Source organism: Pan troglodytes, chromosome 5, assembly GCF_028858775.2.
Source record: "Pan troglodytes isolate AG18354 chromosome 5, NHGRI_mPanTro3-v2.0_pri, whole genome shotgun sequence".
Lineage (NCBI taxonomy): Eukaryota > Metazoa > Chordata > Mammalia > Primates > Hominidae > Pan > Pan troglodytes.
Genome location: NC_072403.2, coordinates 23,157,322 through 23,163,321, shown reverse-complemented (window position 1 = coordinate 23,163,321; position 6,000 = coordinate 23,157,322). Strand labels below are relative to the sequence as shown.

General features: G+C 44.0%; 1 long non-coding RNA gene across 1 annotated transcript in view; it reads left to right on the top strand.

The window, feature by feature from the left end:
- The first annotated feature begins 244 nt into the window (after positions 1–244).
- Positions 245–6,000, top strand: part of LOC107975075 (uncharacterized) — a 268,590-nt gene continuing 262,834 nt past the window's right edge. Inside the window, exon 1 of the long non-coding RNA XR_008548429.2 lies at positions 245–1,650. This is a non-coding gene — a long non-coding RNA (uncharacterized LOC107975075). The remainder of the gene's footprint in view (positions 1,651–6,000) is intronic.

Here is a 6,000-nt window from a genome sequence, read left to right as displayed (position 1 = left end):
GGAAACTGACCAATAATAAGATTCATTGTAAAAAGCAAAAGAACAAACCTGCCAGAGTATGGAAGGGAACTACAGTAGGTTGCTGCTGCTGGGTCAGGTGGCTTGCTTTTATTCCCTTATCTGGCCCCACCCACATCCTGCTGATTGGTCCATTTGACAGAGAGCTGATTGGTCCATTTTGACAGAGTGCTGATTGGTGAGTTTACAAACCTTTAGCTAGCCACAGAGTGCTGATTGGTGCGTTTAGAATCCTTTAGCTAGACACAAAAGTTCTCCAAGTCCCCACCCCATTAGCTAGACACGGAGTGCTGATTGGTGCATTTACAAACCTTTAGCTAGACACAGAGTGCTGATTGGTGCATTTACAATTCTTTAGAGAGACAGAAAAGTTCTCCAACTCCGCACCTTTCTCAGAAGCCCAGCGAGCTTCACCTCTCGCTGGAACTTGCTGCAGGGACTTTGGGGCACCCAGCCCGGGCAGTCCGGCAGCCCAGAGGGAGCTCCTCCTAGACAACCAAGAGGAAAAGAGAGAAAGCGAGAAAGACGGAGACCCGCCATCTTGGCCAACGACCGCGCGAAGAAGGAAGGGCGATTCATGCACGGGACCCAGCCTCCAATCAAGCCCAGCAGGCGCCGGCCGGCGGCGCCGAGTGCAGGGCTCGCGGAGCCCGCCGAGCCTGCGCCCACCCAGAACCCGTGCCGGTCCGTGAGCGGTGCGCGCAGCCCCAGCTCCAGCCCGCGTCTCTCTCGTCACACTTTCCCGCCAGTAGAGGGAGCCGGCTTTGGCCTCGGCCAGCCCCAGAGAGGGGCCCTCACAGTGCAGCTGCGGGCTGAAGGGCTCCTTGAGCGTGGCCAGAGCAGACACCGAGGCCGAGGAGGCGCCCGAGGGCTGCTAGCATGTTGTCACCTCTCAGGATCACCCGAGGTCAGGAGTTTGAGACCAGCCTGGCCAACCTGCTGAAACCTCGTCTCTACTAAAAATACAAAAAAATTTAGCTGGTGGTGGACGCCTGTGATTCCAGCTACTTGGGAGGCTGAGGCAGGCGCATCACCTGAACCCGGGAGGCGGAGGTTGCAGTGAGCCGAGATCGCGCCATCGCACCCCAGCCTGGGCGACAGAGCGAGACTCCGTCTCTAAAAAAAAAAAAAGAAGAAAGAAAAACATAAGTATAGTGGGAAAATACTTTTACAAAAGTAACAAAATGTTCACATGTTGCTTACTATATAAAATTCAGTAGAATATTGTTTATGATACTGATACTGTGCAAGGATACATTACTCAAACATAGAAAAGCTGACAAGATAATAAGAAGTTAATAGATTAAAATATAAATGGATATGGGAACCAAGAAGTCTAAATGGAAAGCTATGTGCCAAAATCTCTGATACCTGGAGGTCTTATTTGAAAATAGTCTCTTTAAAGAGATGATTAAGTTAAAATGAGGCTGTTAGGGTGTGTTCTAATCCAATATGACCGGTGTCCTAAGAAGAGATTGGAACACACAAAGACACCAGGACAGACACCAGTGCACAGAGCGATGACTGTGTGAGGAGGTAGCAGGTGGGTGACCCTCTGCAAACCAAAGAGAGAGGCCTCAGAGGACCCAACCCTGCCAGCACCTTGATCTGGGACTTCCAGCCTTCGGAACTGTAAGAAAATTTTCTGTTGTTAAGATTTCTAGTCTGTGGTATTTTGTTATGGCAGCCCTAGCAAAGTAATACACCTTTCATAAAGATTCTGGGGCTCAGCAGAGCAAGAGGAATAAGAAAAAGTCTCTGAGAACTTGTACCTAGCAGATGAGCCCTTCTGAGTATCTGCAGGTCAATTTGATATTATCTGAGTGGTTAAAAAATTGAAATTCTGAATTTAATTTAAAAGTGGTCCCACAGTGTTACTGCTTCTAGGCACCCAGAATATGCAAATACAAATCTTCTTAGGAGGAATATGCCTTCATCTTACACATCAACAAATTCCCAAAATGTATGCTACACGAATGGGCCTTGAAACATTATGCTTATTGAAATAATCCAGGCACAGGACAAATATTCTATGATTCCATGTATACAAGGTACCTAGAATAGGCAAATTCATAGATATAGAAAGTAGAATAGAGGTTACCAGGGATGGAAGAGAAAGGAAGGCGAGTTATTGTTTAATGGGTATAGAGTTTTAAGTGGGAATGATAAAAATGTTTGGGATAAATGTAGTGATGAAGATCATACAACATTGTGGATGTATTTAATGCCGCATAAAATTATGAATGGTTAAAACAATAAATATTATATATACTGTATCATAATAAAAAACCAGAGATTTTAAAATTCTCAAATATAATATCTAAAGAACAATGAAAGCAGTTATAAATAAATGAGACATTGTGCATAAGAAATGAAAGAATACTCATCTTTTGAATAAACCCTCTGCTTATTATATATAAAAAAAGCAAGATTGAATCTGAAAATAAGCTTAGACTATAAAAATGATACAGTATATTTGAGAAGGGACCAAACAGATATTCCATAAATAAAACATAGTAATTAAAATAAAGCACTCAAAGGACAGATCTAAAAGCAAGTTTAGGCCGGGCGCAGTGGCTCACGCCTGTAACCCCAGCACTTTGGGAGGCCGAGGCAGGTGGATCAACTGAGGCCAGGAGTTCGAGACCAGCCTGACCAATATGGTGAAACCCTGTCTCTACTAAAAATCACAAAAATTAGCCAGGGGTGGTGGCGGGCGCCTGTAATCCCAGCTACTCTCCTGCTTCCTACTGAGGCAGGAGAATCGCTGGAAACCAGGAGGCAGAGGTTGCAGTGAGCCAAGATGGCACCACTGCACTCCAGCCTGGACAACAGAGTGAGAGTGCGTCTCTAAAAAAAAAAAAAAAAGATAAAAAAGCAAGTTTAATATAGCCTATTACTGAACTGGAAGATAGAAAAAATGATCCAACATAGAGGCAAGAGACAAAGAGTTGCAAAAAGACAAAAGAGATGCTAAGAGAAGACCCATAAAGGATAGGGTGAGAAGGTCCACCCTATGTCTAGTCAGAGTTCTGTAAGGAGAGCAGAGCAAGAATGGAGCACAGACAATACTAGAGGAGATAATGGCTAAAAATTTTCCAGAAATGATTATAGGCACAAATCCATAAATTTGAGGAGTTGGATGAATATAACATGGAACAAATAGAAATCAACAGCCAGAGACATTATAATAAAATTTCAGAACATCAAAAGTAAAGGAAAATTTTAAAGTAGCCAGAGAAAAAGGATAGAGTACCTTTGTTTCAGTTATCTATTATGTAACAAATTACTTCAAAACTTAGTTGCTTAAAAGACTGATGATTTATTATTTATCACAATTCTCTGGTTTGGTGAGGCAATTCTACTGGTCTTATGTGGGCTCATTCATACAGCTGTATTCTGTATCCCCTAGTGGGTTACACAGGAGCTGGGTTTAACTGGGATGCCTGGGATGGCTTGATCTCTCCCTTACCATAAGATGTTTCATCATCAAAGACAACAGACTGAGTTTCTTCACATGACAAAAATAGCATTCCAGGCTGGGAGCAGTGGCTCACGCCAGTAATCCTAGCATTCTGAGAGGCCGAGGCAGGCGGATCACCTGAGGTCAGAAGTTGGAGACCAGCCTGACCAACATAGTGAAGCCTCGTCTCTACTAAAAATGCAAAAATTATCCGGGTGTGGTTGCGGCGCCTGTAATCCCATCTACTTGGGAGGCTGAGGCAGGAGAATTGCTTGAACCCAGTAGGTGGAGGTTGCAGTGAGCTGAGATCGCACAAATGTACTTTAGCCTGGGAGACAGAGTGAGACTCCGTCAAAAAAAAAAAAAAAGCATTCCAGGAGGGAAAACCCCAAAACACAGATACTTATATAGCCTCTGTTTGCGTCGTATGTGTGGATGCCTTATTGCCCAAAGTAAGTTACCTGCCCAAGCCCAGAGTCAATATGGGAGAGAACTACGCTACGGTATGAATATTAGGAAGTGTGATTCATTGGGAGCCGCAAATACAGTTGCTTTTTGAAAAATTCGAGGGTTAGGGGCATTGACCCACTCTGTGCAGTTGAAAATTGACTCCCACAAAACTTAACTACTAATAGCCTGCTGTTGACCAGAAGCCTTACCGATAACATAAACAGTTGATTGGCACATATCTTGTATGCTATGTGTATTATATACTGTATTCTTACAATAAAGTAACTTAGAGAAAAGAAAATTTTAAAAATTGTTATTAAGAAATTCATAAGAATGAGAAAATATATTTACTATTCATTAAATGGAAGTGGATCACTGTAAAGGTCTTTTTCCTCATGGTCTTCCATTGAGTAGGCTGAAGAGAAAGAGGAAGAAAAGGAGTTGGTCTTGCTGTCTCACGGGTGGCAGAGTGGAATAGGTGGAGGTCAAAGGGGAGGTAGGAGAGGCAGGCACACTTGGTATAATTTTTATTGAAAAAAAAAAATGCAGGCTGGTCGTGGTGGCTCACGTCTGTAATCCCAGCATTGTGGGAGGCCGAGGCGGGTGGATCATCTGAGGTCAGGAGTTCCAGACCAACCTGGCCAACATGGTGAAACCCTGTCTCTCCTAAAAATACAAAAAATTAGCCAGGCGTGGTGGCAGTTGCCTGTAATCCCAGCTACTTGGGAGGATGAGGCAGGAGAATCGTTTGAACCCAGGAGACGGAGGTTGCAGTGAGTGGAGATTGTGCCACTGCACTCCAGCCTGGGCGACAAGAGCGAAACTCCATTTCCAAAAAAAAAAAAAAAAACAAAACAAGAAAGCAAGCAAGAAAGAAAAGAAAAAAATATGCATATAAATGAACCAGCACAATTCAAACCTGTGTTGTTTCAGGGTCAAGTGTATTTCAATCAACCACATTCTGTTTTCTGGCCTCCATGATTCAATTCCCTCCCTCATGGAAAATAAATTCACCTTTTGCCAGGACTCAAAGTATCACCCGAATAATAGTATCAGACTCAAAGTCCATCATCTTGTGATCTGTATTAGGTCTGGATGCAGAGGAGACTCCTTTGGGTGCAGATCCTCAGATGTAACTCCTCTTGATTTAGAGGCTTGTGAACGAAAAATCATCTGCCTCTTTCACACCAAATATAAAATGGTGAGATGAGTCAGTATTTACTCTCATTAAAAAGGGAGGAAAAGGCCGGGTGCAGTGGCTCACACTGGTAATCCCAGCACTTTGGGAGGCACAGGCGGGCAGATCACCTGAGTTCAGGAGTTCGAGACCAGCCTGGTCAACATAGTGAAACCCCATCTCTACTAAAAATACAAAAATTAGCTGGGCATTGTGGCACACGTCTGTAGTCCCAGCTACTTGGGAGGCTGAGGTGGGAGGATCGCTGGAACCTAGGAGGCGGAGGTTGTAGTGAGCTGAGATTATGCCACCACACTCCAGCCTGGGCAACAAAGTAAGACACCATATCAAAAAAAAAAAAAAAAAAAAAGGGAAAGAGGTGTCTGCCAGTCACTCTTTCATAGCAATTCTGAAATTCAGCTGCTCTAATGTCAGGGGTCAGGTTTTCCTATTCCAAGGGCACGGGATATATCTTTTTCTTTTTTTCTTTTCTTTTTTTTTTTTTTTTGATGGAGTCTCGCTGTGTCACCCAGGCTGAAGTGCAGTGGCATGATCTTGGCTCACTGCAACCTCTGCCTCCTGGGTTCAAGCGATTCTCCTCCTTCAGCTTCCCTAGTAGGAGTAGCTGGGACTACAGGCATGTGCCACCACACCCAGCTAGTTTTTGTATTTTTAGTAGAGACAGGGTTTCACCATGTTGGCCAGGCTGGTCATGAACTCCTGACCTCAGGTGATCCACCCACCTTGGCTTCCCAAAGTGCTGGGATTACAGGCATGAGTCACCGTGCCCGGCCTGGAATATTTCTTGATGATCAGGAATTGGTTCTACTCTCTAGGAGTTGATCCCTAGAGCATTTTCAAATTATAGAAAAAAAACAAAAAAACATTTTAC